We start from the raw sequence: 17,682 nt of genomic DNA on the forward strand, positions 1-17,682 counted from the left end.
AGGATTCAGGGAAGGAAGTGATTTCCTTTCACCTGCTGATTGATTTTTATCTAAAACGATTATGCTTGGTCCTATGTAAATAAATGTCACATGCTATGTTTTTCTATTGCCTAGAAACGGCTTTATCCACCTGTTGTAGGGAATGCCTCAACGCATGTGTCTACCTACTCTTTTGTGTAATATGTTGGAACTCTCTCTCACCTCGAAATGCCATTTATAGATAGTTAGAATGTGCTTGCTGATATCGGAACACTCCTGGGGACGCCTGACCAACTTGAGATGCTCTTGTAGAAAGAACTCTATTTTGATCTAATCACCGGAACAGCAGCTTTAGGGCAGTATCCCACAGCTGGCTAATAAATATGCCTTTGCAGTCGTTATGAGCGATATCTTGGCGTACCATTAAAGGGAGTCAGTGGGCGCCGTAAGTAGTAATCGAGAACTTGATGAACATACCAACCAGTATGTGAATCTGTAAGTGGAGGTTTTCTAGGCTATATCTAGCTTTCCCTGCCTGGTGAGCCTAGTCTTTCCATGATTTCAGTTCAGAAGGACTATCTGAATGCCATATACCAATCTTAATCCTCCAGCTAATAACCTATCACACATAGTGTGATTTCTCCCTTTTCTCCATCTGCAGAAACTCCCTTCCCTATGTGACTTCAGCTTTCACCGGATGTGGAATTCTCGTTTTGTCCTTGGCTTATTCTTTCTCATGTCTCTATATAGATATTCTTGTCTCTCTGCTCTGATGAGCCTCCAAGCCATAGCAACCTCTTGGGGAAATTACGTGCACTGCATTGCAAATGCACGAGATCAAAGAAATCTAGCGAAGCTGTGGATGAGGCTGGCTAATGGGACGGTCATCTTTCGAACCAAAGTAAAAGGCACTTAAGTTTCATCAGATTCAGACTTACGATCAGTGCTGAAACCAATGGCCGAACATCCCACTTAAGATAAGAGCCCAACCCACTTCCTTTTTTAGGACTCTGTTTTGCAACGACTGAGGCATCAAAATCTTTAGCAGATCTTCCTTCTCCTTGATACTTTTTCTACAAGTCGGCATGTCATCAAAGCCAGGGCTTCTCGCCTTTCCTTTTGACGGCTCCTATCCCTAGACACTGGCCCCCAATACCAATACTAGAGATTTGCCTTGGCTGTAGTTCAAAGAAGTTCATCGGCTTTGGGAAGATGCGAAACTTATACCATTGTCGTTGGACAGATATGAACCTTACGCGGGAAGCGGGTGAGCATATCCCTAGAATACCTGCCTATCCTACCTAACGCTAGATTGAACCTAACGCAAGAGCGATTACTACGATGAAAATGACTTTTACGAGTGATACCTTTGTCTTTGGTGCTTGAGTTGTCCTCCCAGCGGTGTGGTCCTCAATTTCAGAAATGACATATTGAACCGATATCTTTAGCATATAAAAAATCTGGCATACCCCTTTGACGGCATCCCTCCTCTAAAGGTGCTTCCTTCCTTCAAGCAACGCATTCGTGAACCAATACGTAGTACACGACGTAGTAAATCAATTAAATAATGCAATCCGGGTTAAAGAAATGAAATGGTTGTTGCCTTCTCCGACAAGAAGGATTTCTTTTATGAGCGCTAGAGGGACGAGCTAGATACCTTTTTATATGACGAGCGCTAGAGAATAGAAATATCATACTTTTTGCGTTGGATCATCTGATGAAGTGGATGCATACATGTACCTCAAGTGGCATTTTCCTTGTGGTGTAATGTGTTCCCATATGGAGGTGACTATTGACTTGAAAAATAGGATCAAGAACTCACATATATTCATGAAAACATAATAGGATCATATCTGAAAACATGGCACTCGGGCCCTAGTGACAAGCATTAAGCATAGCAAAGTCATAGCAACATCAATCTTAGAACATAATGGATACTAGGGATCAAACCCTAACAAAACTAACTCGATTACATGATAAATCTCATCCAACCCATCACCATCCAGCAAGCCTACGATGGAATTACTCACGCACAGCGGTGAGCATCATGCAATTGGTGATGGAGGAAGGTTGATGACGACGATGGCGACGGATTCCCCTCTCTGGAGCACCGAACGGACTCCAGATCAGCCCTCCCGAGAGAGATTAGGGCTTGGCGGTGGCTCTGTATCGTAAAACGCAATGAATTCTTCTCTCTGGTTTTTTTCTCCCCGAACGTGAATATATAGAGTTGGAGTTGACGCCGATGGAGCCTCAGGGGGCCTACGAGACAGGGGTGCGCCCCAAGGGGGTGGGCGTGCTTGCACCCTCGTGGATAGGGTGTGGGCCCCCTGGTATTGATTCTTTTGCCAGTATTTTTTATTAATACCAAAACGTGTCTCCGTTGATTTTCAGGTTAATCCAAGAACTTCTATTTCTGGACAAAAATAACACCATGGCAATTATTCTGAAAACGGCGTCAGTCCGGGTTAGTTCCATTCAAATCATGCAAGTTAGAGTACAAAACAAGGTCAAAAGTGTTTGGAAAAGTAGATAAGTTGGAGACATATCAACTCCCCCAAGATTAAACCTTTTCTTGTCCTCAAGCAATTCAGTTGACAAACTGAAAGTGATAAAGAAAAACTTTTACAAACTCTGTTTGATCTTGCTGTTGCAAATATGTAAAGCCAGCGTTCAAGTTTTTAGAAAATATTATGAACTAACCATATTAACAATAACATTTAGGTCTCATGTTTACTCATATCAATGGCATAATCAACTAGAGAGCAATAATAATAAATCTCGGATGACAACACTTTCTCAAAACAATCATAATATGATATAATAAGATGGTATCTTGCTATCCCTTTCTGAGACCGCAAAACATAAATGCAGAGCATCCCTGAAGATCAAGGACTGACTGGAAATTGTAATTCATGGTAAAAGAGATCCAGTCATACTCAATGAAAATTAATAGCAATGCATACAAATGACAGCGGTGCTCTCCAACTGGTGATTTTTAATAAGAGGATGATGACTCAACATAAAATTAAATAGATGGGCCCTTTGCAGAGGGAAGCAGGGATTTGCAGAGGTGCCAGAGCTCGAGTTTGGAAACAGAGATGAATAATATTTTGAGTGGCATACTTTCATTGTCAACATAACAACCAAGAGGTCTCGATATCTTCCATGCTACACACATTATAGGCGGTTCTCAAACAGAATGGTAAAGTTTATACTCCCCCACCACCATCAAACATCAATCCATGGCTTGTCCGAAACAATGGGTGCCTCTAACTAACAACAATCTTGGGGGACTTTTATTTGCAATTATTTTGATTTGAGCACGGGACTGGGCATCCCGGTTACTGGCCATTTTCTCGTGAATGATGAGCGGAGTCCACTCATCTTGAGAATAACCCACATAGCATGGAAGATATAGACAGCCCTAGTTGATACATGAGCTATTCGAGCATACAAAACAGAATTTCATTTGAAGGTTTAGAGTTTGGCACATACAAATTTACTTGGAACGGCAGGTAGATACCTCATATAGGAAGGTATGGTGGACTCATATGGAATAACTTTGGGGTTTATGGAAGTGGATGCATAAGCAGTATTCCCACTTAGTACAAGTGAAGGCTAGAAAGAGACTGGGAAGCGACCAACTAGAGAGCGAGAATAGTCATGAACATGCATTAAAATTAATCAACACTGAGTGCAAGCATGAGTAGGATATAATTCACCATGAACATAAATATCGTGGAGGCTATGTTGATTTTGTTTCAACTACATCCGTGAACATGTGCCAAGTCAAGCCACTCGAATCGTTCAAAGTAGGATACCACCCTATCATACCACATCACAACCATTTTAATAGCATGTTGGCACGCAAGGTAAACCATTATAAACTCTTAGCAAATTAAGCATGGCATGAGCAACTATAATCTCTAATTGTCATTGCAAACATGTTTCATTCATAATAGGCTGAGTCAGGACCGATGAACAAATCATATTTACAAAAACAAGATCGTTCGAGTTCATACCAGCTTCTCTCATCTCAATCGGTCCATCATATATCGTCACTATTGCCTTTCACTTACACAACCGAACAGTGCGGATAATAATAATAGTGCACGTGCATTGGACTAAGCTGGAATCTACAAGCATTTAATACAAGGGAGAAGACAAGGTAATATGGGCTCTTGGTTAGATCAACAATAATGCATATGAGAGCCACTCAACATTTTCATCATGGTCTTCTCCTCTCGACCCCCAAAGAAAAGAAATAAAACTATTTACACGGGAAAGCTCCAAACAAGCAAAAGAAGAATGAGAAATCTTTTTGGGTTTTCCTTTAATTACTACTACTGAAGTCATGGAAAGTAAACTAGCTACAACTACAAGTAATTTTTTTTGGTTTTTTAAGGTTTTTCAAACACACAAGAAGAAGGCTTAGAAAAGAAAATAAACTAGCATGGATAGTACAATGAAAAAGTATGAGCACCGACAACAAGAATGAGTGTGTGAACATGAATGTAATGTCGGTGAGAAATACGTACTCCCTCAAGCTTAGGCTTTTGGCCTAAGTTGATCTATGGCCACTGCTGGCCTGGTGGATATCCAAAGTCGTAGCTCGGGTCGTACTAAGATGCAGCAGCTACTACCTGAAGAGCTGCAGCTTGAAGGTGAGTTGCCTCCGTCCTCCTCTCGTACTCGTTCGCCTCCTCCCTAGTTATAACATATCTCCTTTTTGCTTAAAAGTTAAAGAAAGTAGGAGCGGGGAGGGCAACATGGACAGTGCACTGCCTGTCGAAGATTAGTCGATACTGGAGGAACTGTTTGTTCCTCTCAAGAAACTGATGGCGAACCATATCATTATAATCTAGGTAAGCAGGAGATAGCTCTATATCATTTCCATGTATGGGCACATTAAGATAATTAGCTACACGAGTTGCATAAATTCCACCAAACAAATCTCCACTTATAACGTTAAGATGCAACCTTTGAGAAACAATAGCCCCCAAGTTATTTTGTTTATCACCTAATACCGCACTCTTGAGGACACTAAGATGTGGAGCGCACATGTGACAAGCCCCATCTTTACCGTTAATGCATCTACCAATAAAGAGAGCAAAATAATGTATGGAAGGGAAATGAATGCTCCCTATGGTAGCTTGTGTGATTTCCCTAGATTCCCCCAGAGTGATACTAGCAAGAAAGTCTTTATATTAAGATTTGTGAGGTTCACTAGCATTGCCCCAGTGCGGGAGTTTACAAGAAGTACTAAAATATTCTAAGTCCATGGTATATGATTTATCATAAAGATTAAATAAAACAGTGTGAGAATTGTGTGATGATGTAAATTTAAACCTCCTCACAAAGGAATCAGTTAGATAGTGGTACTTCACTTATCTGACACGAAGTCCTCAAGATCAGCATTACACATATACGCGTCAAATTCATCCTTGAAGCCTTCCTAGACTATGAACTCCTCTAACGGCCATTCATAAGGCTGCACTTGAGCTTCCCTCGGTGGTTCATCGTCTGGCTCACATATCGCGAGCCTTGGTCCTTGCTTCCTTGAGGAACCACCTTGGTACATTTTCTTAAACATTTTCTTTCTCTGAAAAATTTCTGAAATTTTTAGTGACTCAAAATAAAAGTGAACCAAACTCAACAAGATTGATAACAACTACTTCGACAAGTGCCTAGAGGCCATATCATGCATTAAAACAACTTGGGACCATATAAATTTGACATGCAGGCTCAAGAACAGGGTCACCTTAGCAGCAAAAATTTGCAATAAATAAAGCACTAGAACAAAAACTAATTGGACCATTGGAGGAGTCACATACCGAGGAACAATCCCCCAAAGCTGTTTTGTGAATGAAGCTTTGAGCAAGGAGATCGAAAATGGCAGCAAGATGAGCTAGAACTCGGGTTTGAGCTATGGGAGGATTATTTTTTCTGGAGGAAAACGATGTGTGTGGGTGCTGCAATAAGTGGAGGGGTCCACGAGGCAGGGGGCGCGCCCCGGGGGGGCGGCACCCTTGTGTCTAGATGGTGGGGCCCCCTCGTGTGTTCTCAATGCCAGTAATTCTAAAATATTCTACAAAAAATCATATATCATTTTCAGGACATTTGGAGAACTTTTATTTCAGGGTATTTTTATTGCAAGGATAATTCAGAAAACAGACTAAAAATACTATTTTTGCTTTATTTAATCTAAATTACAGAAAGTAAAAGGAGGGTACACAGAGTTGTGCTTTCTAACTTCATCCATCTCATGCTCATCAAAAGGAATCCACTAACAAGGTTGATCAAGTCTTGTTAACAAACTCTTTTTGAATCGCCTAAAACCGGAGAATTTTCGAATAACTAGGTTACTCAATGGGGATATGCACGTCCCCAACAATAAGAATATCATATTTATTCTTGACAGTAGGAAGAGGGAATTCAAAACCTCCAATAGTAATCATTGAAAATTTTCCAATAGAATTGATACTGTGGACCTGAGGTTGTTTCCTCGGAAAGTGTATCGTATGCTCATTACCATTAACATGAAAAGTGGCATTACCTTTGTTGCAATCAATAACAGTCCCTCCAGTATTCAAAAAGGGTCTACCAAGGATAATCGACATACTATCGTCCTCGAGAATATCAAGAATAACAAAGTCTGTTAAAATAGTAACATTCGCAACCACAACAGGCACATCCTCACAAATACCGACAGGTATAGCAGTTGATTTGTCGGTCATTTGCAAAGATATTTCAGTAGGTGTAAACTTATTCAAATCAAGTCTACGATATAAAGAGAGAAGCATAACACTAACACCAGCTCCAAGATCACATAAAGCAGTTTTAACATAGTTTCTTTTAATGGAGCATGGTATAGTTGGTACTCCTGGATCTCCTAGTTTCTTTGGTATTCCACCTTTAAAAGTATAATTGGCAAGCATGGTGGAAATTTCAGCTTCCGGTATCTTTCTTTTATTTGTAACAATATCTTTCATATACTTAGCATAAGGATTCATTTTAAGCATATCAGTCAAGCGCATACGTAAAAAGATAGGTCTAATCATTTCACCAAAGCCCTCAAAATCCTTATCATCCTTTTTTGGATGGTTTAGGAGGAAAAGACATGGGTTTCTGAACCCATGGTTCTCTTTCTTTACTGTGCTTTCTAGCAACAAAGTCTCTCTTATCATAACGTTGATTCTTTGATTGTGGGTTATCAAGATCAACAGCATGTTTAATCTCTCATTGTTATTGCTAGTTTGAGCATCAACATGAACATCATCATTAACATTATCACTAGGTTCATGTTCATTACCAGATTGTGTTTCAGCATCAGAAATAGAAATATCATTGGGATTCTCAGGTGTGTCAACAACAGGTTCACTAGAAGCATGCAAAGTCCTATCATTTTTCTTTTTCTTCTTCTTAGAAGGACTAGGTATATCAACATTAGTTCTCTGAGAATCTTGCTCAACTCTCTTAGGGTGTCCCTTAGGATACAAAGGTTCCTGAGTCATTTTACCCCCTCTAGTCACAACTCTAACAACATTATCATTTTTCTTATTATTCGATTCATTGAGCAAATCATATTGTGCTTTAAGCACTTGTTCTACTTGAGTGGTAACCATAGAAGCATGTTTACTAATAAGTTTAAGGTCACCTTTAACTCTAGACATATAATCACTCAAGTGTTCAATCATATAAGCATTACGTTTCAATTGTCTACCAACAAAAGCATTAAAGTTTTCTTGTTTAATAAAAAAATTATCAAACTCATCCAAGCATTGGCTAGCGGACTTATAATGAGGAATATCACCTTCATCAAATCTATAGAGAGAATTTACCTTTACTACCTGTGTCGGGTTATTAAGACCATGTATTTCTTCAATAGGTGCTAAATTCTTAACATCTTCATCTTTAATACCCTTTTCTTTCATAGATTTCTTTGCCTCTTGCATATCTTCAGGACTGAGAAATAGAATACCCCTTTTCTTCGGAGTTGGCTTAGGAGTTGGTTCAGGAAGTGTCCAATCATTATCTTTACTCAATATATTATTCAATTACAATTCAGCTTGCTCAACAGTTCTTTACCTAAAAAAACAACCAGCATAACTATCCAGATGGTCTCTGGAAGCATCGGATAGTCCATTATAAAAGATATCAAGTATTTCATTTTTCTTGAGAGGATGATCAGGCAAACATTAAGTAAACGGAGAAGCCTCCCCCAAGCTTGTGGTAGACTCTCTTCTTCAATTTTCACAAAATTATATATTTCCCTTAAGGCAGCTTGTTTCTTATGAGCGGGGAAATATTTAGCAGAGAAGTAATAAATCATATCCTGGGGACTATGCACACAACCAGGAGCAAGAGAATTAAACTATATTTTAGCATCACCCTTTAATGAGAACGGAAATAACTGTAGTAGTAACGAATCTTTTCCTCATGAGTGAATAGGGTGGCTATATCATTTAATTTAGTAAGATGTCCACAACAGTTTCAGATTCATAGCCATAAAAAGGATCAGATTCAACCAAAGTAATTAACTCAGGCTCGACAAAGAAATCATAATCCTTATCAGAAATATAGATAGGTGAAGTAGCAAAAGCAGGGTCATATTCCATTCTAGCATTCAAAGATTTTTCTTTCAGCTTAGCTAACAGTTTCTTAAGATCACATCTATCTTTGCAAGCTAAAAGATCTCTAGCAGTTTCTTCATCCATAACATAACCCTCAGGCACATCACGCAATTCATATCTAGGGGGAGAATCTTCATCATCACTTTCATCAATATTATCTGTTTCAATAATTTCATTCTCTCTAACCCTAGCAAGTTGTTCATCAAGAAATTCACCTAATGGCATGGTATTATCAAGAATAGAAGTAGTTTCATCATAAGCATCATGCATAGCAGAAGTGGCATCATCAATAACATGCGACATACGAGAATCAATAGCAGGTGTAGGTGTCGCAAATTTACTCTGAACAGAAGGTGAATCAAGTGCGGAGCTAGATGGCAGTTCCTTACCTCCCCTCGTAGTTCAGGGAAAAATCTTGGTTCCTTCATCTTTAGAGTTCCTCATAGTGATCAACAGATATAAATCCCAAGTGACTCAAAGAATAGAGCTATGCTCCCCGGCAATGGCGCCAGAAAATGGTCTTGATAACCCACAAGTAAAGGGGGTCACAACAGTTTTCGAGGGTAGAGTATTCAACCCAAATTTACTGATTCGACACAAGGGGAGCCAAAGAATATTCTCAAGTATTAGCAGTTGAGTTGTCAATTCAACCACACCTGAAAGACTTAATATATGCAGCAAAGTATTTAGTAGCAAAGTAGTGTGGAAGTAACGGTAACGGTGGCAAAAGTAACAGTAGTAGTTTTAGTTGTAATCGTAAGAGTGGCAACGGAAAAGTAACTAAGCAAAGATAAATATGTGAAAAGCTCGTAGGAAATGGATCAGTGATGGATAATTATGTCGGATGTGATTCCTCATGCAACAGTTATAACATAGGGTGACACAGAACTAGCTCCAGTTCATCAATGTAATGTAGGCATGTATTCTGAATATAGTCATACGTGCTTATGAAAAAGAACTTGCATGCCATCTTTTGTCCTACCCTCCCGTGGCAGCGGGGTCCTATGGGAAACTAAGGGATATTAAGGCCTCCTTTTAATAGAGTACCAGACCAAAGCATTAACACTTAGTGAATACATGAACTCCTCAAACTATGGTCATCATCGGGAGTGGTCCCGATTATTGTCACTTCAGGGTTACCGGATCATAACACATAGTAGGTGACTATTGACTTGCAAAATAGGATCAAGAACTCACATATATTCATGAAAACATAATAGGTTCATATCTAAAATCATGGCACTCGGGCCCTAGTGACAAGCATTAAGCATAGCAAAGTCATAGCAACATCAATCTTCAGAACATAGTGGATACTAGGATCAAACCCTACAAAACTAACTCGATTACATGATAAATCTCATCCAACCCATCACCGTCCAGCAAGCCTACGATGGAATTACTCACACACGGCGGTGAGCATCATGAAATTGGTGATGGAGGAAGGTTGATGATGACGATGGCGACGGATTCCCCTCTCCGGAGCCCCGAACGGACTCCAGATCAGCCCTCCCAAGAGGTTTTAGGGCTTGGCGGCGGCTCCGTATTGTAAAATGTGGAATTCTTCTCTTTGATTTTTTTTCTCCCCGAAACACAATATATGGAGTTGGAGTTGGAGTCAGAGAGGCACCAGGGGGCCCACGAGGTAGGGGGCGCGCCTAGGGGGGCAGGCGCGCCCCCACCCTCGTGGAGAGGTGTGGGCCCCCCTGGCCTTCATCTTTTGCAGGTATTTTTTATATTTTCCAAAAAGTTTCTCCGTGAAGTTTCAGGTCATTCCGAGAACGTTTGTTTCTGCACATAATAACACCATGGTAATTCTGTTGAAAACAGTGTTAGTCCGGGTTAGTTCCATTCAAATCATGCAAGTTAGAGTCCAAAACAAGTGAAAAGTGTTTGGAAAAGTAGATACGACAGAGACGTATCAGCGGTTCTACCGCATTGGTACTTTATCCTATCATTGACGGATTCCACCTCACTCGAGTCCTTATGGATGGTGGCAGCAGCCTGAACCTGCTTTATCAGGATACGGTGCGCAAAATGGGTATAGACCCCTTGAGGATCAAACCCACAAAAACCACCTTCAAAGGTGTCATACCAGGTGTATAGGCCTGTTGCACAGGCTCAATCACATTGGAAGTGGTCTTCAGATCTCCGGATAACTTCCGAAGCGAAGAGTTAATCTTCGATATCGTCCCCTTCCATAGTGGCTATCACGCACTACTCGGACGAACCGCATTCGCTGGATTCAATGCAGTACCGCATTATGCATTCCTCAAGCTCAAAATGCCAGGACCTCACAGGGTTATAACAGTTAACGGAAACACAGAACCCCGCACGCAGCTCGCCGTTGGATCGGACATGTCAGATAGTCCCATTTTTGCTTATTGTACTACTTATACACATACACTTTGACGTATCCTATAAATAACAATGCACATCGTCAGCTTATTATTACATTTCTTCATCTTTTTTTTCCTTGTTTGTCTATTCACGACAAGTTGCTCCCGTACATTCGGGTACGTTCAGTATGCCAGGGGCTTCAGTGTACCCCATAACAAGACAAGAAAAGTCTGAACACTTTCGACAGTGCGGCACCCCGAACTTATCGCATTATATGCATCAGCTCCGAACTCATGTCTTGGGTCAATAGTTGGGCTTGCCCGGCTCCCATGTTTTGGTGCCTTATGATCCGCTATATCGGCTAAGGTAGCCACTGGGAGAACTACTGCGATTGTGTCCCGGTTCTGCTGGACGAGCACCTCAGTAGAGAAAGCCGAAAACTGACTGTCATGATGCGGCGAGAGCTGGTCGCTGTTCGAGAGGTCCCAAATCCCTAAAGATTTTTTCCGCTTTAGACGAGGAGTCGGCCTTGTCCGATTTAGGCGTTCATAGTGCCCCAAGTTCGGCCTTCCGAATACTAGGGGCTTCGCCAAAATTTAAAATTGTAGGCTTCTATGGCTAAGTGAGAGTGATAAAGCTTTATAGTCCGGTTGCCTGGTTCGTTGTGCTGAACACCTCCTTCGAAGGACCCAAAACTGGGATATAGAGTGATCAGATTTATCCCGAACACCTCAGTACTAGCTACATGGGGGCAGAAGCCGACGACTAGCCAACTCTCATATTTTATAAACGGCGGCACAGAAGGTAATATTTTAAATCAACAAGCGTTATATAGCGCAGATGAACTCGTTTTCATATTATAGGATCACATGAGTACATTCATTCAAATATTACATCCTTAGAACATTCCTCCGCCACAAGGCGGGCACCCTTCAGGACATTGTCATAATACTTTTCGGGGCGGCGATGCTCCTTGCCCTCCGGCGGCCCCTCCTTCACCAGCTTCTCGGCGTCCATCTTCGCCCAGTGCACTTTCGCTCAGGCAAAAGCCCTGCGCGCACCCTCCATGCAGACGGATCACTTTATGACTTCAAGCCATGGGAAGGCATTCACAAGCCGCCTCACCAGGCCGAAGTAGCTGCCAGGCAGGGGCTCGCCAGGCCACATCCGGACTATGAGGCCCTTCATGGCCTGTTCGGCCGCCTTGTGGAGCTCGACCAGTTGCTTCAACTGGTCGCTCAAGGGCATCGGATGTTCAGTCCCAGTATTCTGAGACCAGAACAACTTCTCCGTCGAGCTCCCTTCCTCGGCCCGGTAAAATTCCGCGGCATCGGACACATTGCGGGGAAGATCTGTGAACGCTCCTGGAGAGCTCCGAACTCGGGTAAGGAAAAGGAAAGTTTCCTTCACATGCTTGCTTTGCATAATGAATTCCTTACCCGCCGCTATCTTCTGGACCGCCTGAAGCTCCTGGAGGGCCTTGTGGTCTTTGGCCTTGGCATTTTTTGCGTTCTCAAGGGCCTTCGCAAGCTCAGACCCTTGTGTCTTAGAGTCACGCTCCAAGGACTTGTATTTTTTGACGAAATCCTGGAGCTCTTGATGCACCTCGCTGACTTGAGCCTCTTGATTCTCGCACTCGGTGCGCTCCTTGGCCGCTTTGTCCTCGGCCTCGGACAGCGCCTCCTTCAGGGCCGCCACTTCGGGTGTGGCCCCTAACAAAATTCATGATGATCCCGTGACTTAACAACCACATTCTTTTTTTATTCCTTATCAATATACGAACGGTTATTACTTACCTTTGTTCTCTTCGACCTGCCTCTTGGTAAGGCCGAGCTCTTTTTCGGACCGCTCAAGATCCCGCTTCAGTACAGAGACCTTCGAAGTGCGAGCGGCAGCGGCCAGCAGCGAAGCCTGCTTATTCACATAAGACACATTCTGATTAGACTCCTTTGATTATTATGTGATACTCTGTTCGGCCTTTCTTTGTGAACGCCAAACAGAGCATCAGGGGCTACTGTCTATGCCATAACATTTTCTTATAAATTGATTACTTACCTCAAAGCCTGTTAGGAGGCTGGCACAGGCTTCAGTCAGTCTGCTTTTAGCGGACTGAACCTTCTCTACCACCACACTCATGACAGTGCGGTGCTCTTCGCCAATGCAAGCGCCACGAAGCGCTTCTAGCAAGTTGTCCGGTGCCTCTGCATGGAGAGAGGCCATCGGCACATAGGGCTCGCCCCCCTTAGTGAGGGGTCGCCCGACAGAGTCCGGAATCACTGGAGGTTCCGGCGCAGTATTCGACCGGGGGCCGGACTTGCTGCCCCCGTCATTAGGGCCCATGGAGCCTTGCCTCCCATGCGCCCGGCGTCTGGGAGGTCGCGTTGGGGCGCCCCCAGAACTACCTTCCCTTGGCTTGGTGCCCTTCGGGACAACACCTCGACGTTATCCGTAGGGCGGGGGGAGGAGGCGGTCAGGAGTGAATCACTGTTCATCTCCGACAGGCCCAGAGACCCATCCGAAGAGGATACGTCGAGACGGTCCTTGGGTGGGCAGCATGATCATGTTCGGCATGATAAGAAACAATAAAACGAAATATACCAGAACTGTTATGGTATCCGGATACTTACGACTTCGCCAGGGGCTTGTCCCTGGGCAACCACTCCTCGTCGTTGAACTCGGCCATGGTGGAGCGGTCCGGAAGGAGGGCTCTTCCCTTCTTGGACCCTTCGGCCTCCCCGGATGGGGCGGCCTTCCTTTTCTTATCTACCCCGGCTGGAGGGGGAGAATTTTCCTCTTCCTCCTCCTCACCTTCGTGGGAGGAGGGCGTCTCGGTGTTATCGGATGACGAGTCCGATACAACCTTGCGCCAGAGATCTTTCCTGGTCCCCGCGGCCTTCTTATTGGCCTTCTTCTACGGCGCCTCATAGGGCGCCGGAACCAGCATCTCCGTCAGGAGAGTACTTGCTCGATCTTCAGGCAGAGTGGATGGACAGTCGACCCACTCCGCTGTCACGACCCATTCCTGTCAAATAATGTGGAGGCTCAGATCCCTCACATAATTATACTAGGGAAAGAAACGCCTTATGAGATATAAGGAGCTTGCCGGATTAGCAAGGCGCTTTGCGCTGAGTCCGCGGTCCTCGGTAAGGGGAGGAGGTACCTCGGCAGACTTGAACAGCACCCTCCAGATGTCCTGGTGTGTCATGTCGAAGAGCTCTCGCAGCGTGGTGCCTTGCTGAGTCGAACTCCCACATATTGAATGCTCGTCTTTGACACAGGAGGATCCGGTGGAAGAGCATGACCTGGACCATGTTGACAAGCTTGATTTTCTTGCTTATCATGTTTTTAACACAGTTCTAGAGTCCGGTCAGCTCCACCGATGAGCCCCAAGATAAGCCCTTCTCCTTCTAGGAGGTTAGCCGCATGGGGATGCCGGATCGGAATTCGGGGGCCGCCACCCAGTTGGTGTCGCATGGCTCGGTGATGTAGAACCACCCCGATTGCCACCCCTTCACGTTCTCCACATAGGAGCCTTCGAGCCAGGTGACATTGGGCATTTTGCCCACCATGGCGCCTCCGCACTCCGCTTGCTGGCCGACCACCACCTTCAGTTTAACATTGAAGGTCTTCAGCCACAGGCCGAAGTGGGGCTTGATGCAGAGGAAAGCCTCGCACACGACGATAAACACCGAGATGTTGAGGATGAAATTGGGGGCCAGATCATGGAATTCCACCCCATAGTAGAACATGAGCCCGCGAACCTATGGGTGGAGGGGAAATCCCAGCCCGCGGACGAAATTGGTAAGGAATACAACCCTTTCGTGGGGCTCAGGGGTAGGAACGATCTGCCCCGCGCCTGGGATCCGATGCGCGATATCTGCGGCCAGGTATCCAGCTTCCCGGAGCTTCGTGATGTTCTCCTCCGTAACGGAGGAGGCCATCCACTTGCCTCCCGCTCCGGACATGTTCGGGGTGTTTTTGCGGAGAAGATGCGAACTTGGGCACTGGAGCTCGAGTGCGCGAGAATGGATAGGCAGGGAAGAAGAAGGCGTGGGTAAAAAAGAGGAGTCATTATCCCTTTATAAGGGCGGTAGAAACTGCGTGCCTCCCCACTTGCCTGGTAAAACTCGCTTATTCCCCAAGCATCGTGATTGATGGCGCGGTTGGGTTACCCACGCCCGTATTTATGAGGATCCCGGGATAAGGGGACACGATCTCTGCTTAGACAAGACGTGCCAAGAAAACCGCCTCGCAATATGTGCAGTAGCTGGTTGAGAAAAACGGTTCGAATAATAACCGGGGCCATGGCGTGATGTCACATTATGAAAAGTTGTCAGCAGATTAGATTTGTGGAAATATTATACTCTCTATGGTGGTATGTGGAATTTGTTTTGCAGAGCCGGACACTATCCTTGTGTTCAAAATCTTCTATGGAGTATTCGGAGGAGGAACCCGCCTTGCAATGCCGAAGACAATCTACGCGCTGGACTCATCGTCATTAAAGCCTGGTTCAGGGGCTACTGAGGGAGTCCAAGATTAGGGGGTCCTCGGATAGCCAGACTATATCCCTTGATCAGACTGCTGGACTATGAAGATACAAGATTGAAGACTTCATCCCGTGTTTGGGTGGGACTCTCCTTTGCGTGGAAGGCAAGCTTGGCGATTCGGATATGTAGATCTCCTCCCTTGTAACCAACTCTGTGTAACCCTAGCCCCCTCTGGTGTCTATATAAACCGGAGGGTTTAGTCCGTAGGACAACAACAATCATACCGTAGGCTAGCTTCTAGGATTTAGCCTCTCCAATCTCGTGGTAGATCAACTCTTGTAATACTCATATCATCAAGATCAATCAAGCAGGAAGTAGGGTATTACCTCCATCGAGAGGGCCCGAACCTGCGTAAACATTGTGTCCCCCGCCTCCTGTTACCATCTGCCTTAGAGGAACAGTTCTGGACCCCCTACCCGAGATCCGCCGGTTTTGACACCGACAGTGGGGCCTCGCAAGCGTCCCCAGCAAGAGCCTTGCTGGGAACTTTGCCTACTGGTCTTCACAATGATCTACATTCCACCACGCGGACGCCATTGGATCTTGGTCTTGACATTGTCGATGGTGTCTGAGCTCTGAACCTCAAGGGTGATGTTCTTGCTGGTGCTTCGCAAACTATCCCGAAAAGGATCTTGCCGGGGCTACGTGAGCCATCGCGGCAAGAATCTTGCCAGGGGCCTTGCTTGGCTTCTGCTCTCTGATTACTGGCTCGGATGCCGTCTTGGTCGTCTTGTATTTCGCCTCCAGCTGCCCCCGTCAAGCCTTGTCGCGGTTGCGGGTGCAACTACCCGTGCACAAGAAAGGGGTACCAAAGGGCCCAAACTTTAGTACACAGACAGTGTTAGAAGCTTAAACCCTAGTTTATGTGCTACTTCATAAGGGACCGATTTGGATCCAAATGTTTAATGCTATGGTTAGATTTTATCTTAATACTCTTCTCATAGTTGTGAATGCTTGCGAGGGGGTTAATCATAAGTAGGGAGGCTTGTTGAAGTAAGAACAAGACCCAAGCACCGGTCCACGCACATATCAAATTATCAAAGTAGCGGACGTGAAACAAACCAACATGATGAAAGTGACTAGATGAAATTCCCGTGTGCCGTCAATAACACTTTGCTTATTATAAGAGACCATTTTGTTCTGTCCTTTGCCACAACAGGATCGGGCTACCTTGCTGCACTTTATTTACCGTTACTTGTCCGTTACCAATTATCTTTCTATCAAACTACCTGTTACCGACTATTTTAGTGCTTGCAGAAAATACGTTGCTGAAAACCACTTGTCATTTCCTTCTGCTCCTCATTTTGTTCGACACTCTTACTTATCGAAAGGACTAAGATTGATCCCCTATACTTGTGGGTCATCAAGACTCTTTTTTGGTGCCGTTGCCAGGGAGTGAAGCGATCTTGGTAAGGAAAAATTAATACAACATGCTGAAATTTATTGTCACCTGCTACTATGGAAAACCATCCTTTGAGGGGTTTGTTCCGGGTATCTTCACCTTAACCAGAAGCACAAAGAGTTGCCCCTCAACCTACTGAACCTACTAAAAATGTTGGTTATGAAATTCCTTCGGGTATGAACAACTGCTAGCTAATCCTTATGCGAGAGATGGAACAGAACATCCTGATATGCATCTGATACATGTGGATTATTTAAGCTAGCAGGTTTACCCGGAGATGAAGCTAATAAGAAGGTTTTCCCTTTATATTTGAAGGGAAAAAGCATTGACATGGTATAGGCTATGCGATGATATTGGATCTTGGAATTGGAATCGATTGAAATTGGAATTTCACCAAAAAAAATTATCCTATGCATCTAGTTCATCGTGATCAGGATTATATATATAATTTTGGCCTCGTGAAGGATAAAGTATCGCTCTAGCTTGGGGGAGAATTAAGTCAATGTTATATTCATGCCCCAATCATGAGCTCTCGATTGAAATTATTATTTATAACTTTTATGCTCGGCTTTCTCGTGATGATCAATCCATGCTCGATACTTCTTGTACTGGTTCTTTTATGAAGATGACTATTGAATTCAGGTGGGATCTTTTAGAAAGAATTAAACACAACTCTGAAGGTTGGAAACTCGAAGAAGGTAAAGAGTCAGGTATTAAGCTTAAGTATGACTGTGTTAAATCTTTTATGAGTACCGATGCTTTTCACAAGTTTAGCACTAAA

Source organism: Triticum urartu, chromosome 4 (genome assembly GCF_003073215.2).
Source record: "Triticum urartu cultivar G1812 chromosome 4, Tu2.1, whole genome shotgun sequence".
Lineage (NCBI taxonomy): Eukaryota > Viridiplantae > Streptophyta > Magnoliopsida > Poales > Poaceae > Triticum > Triticum urartu.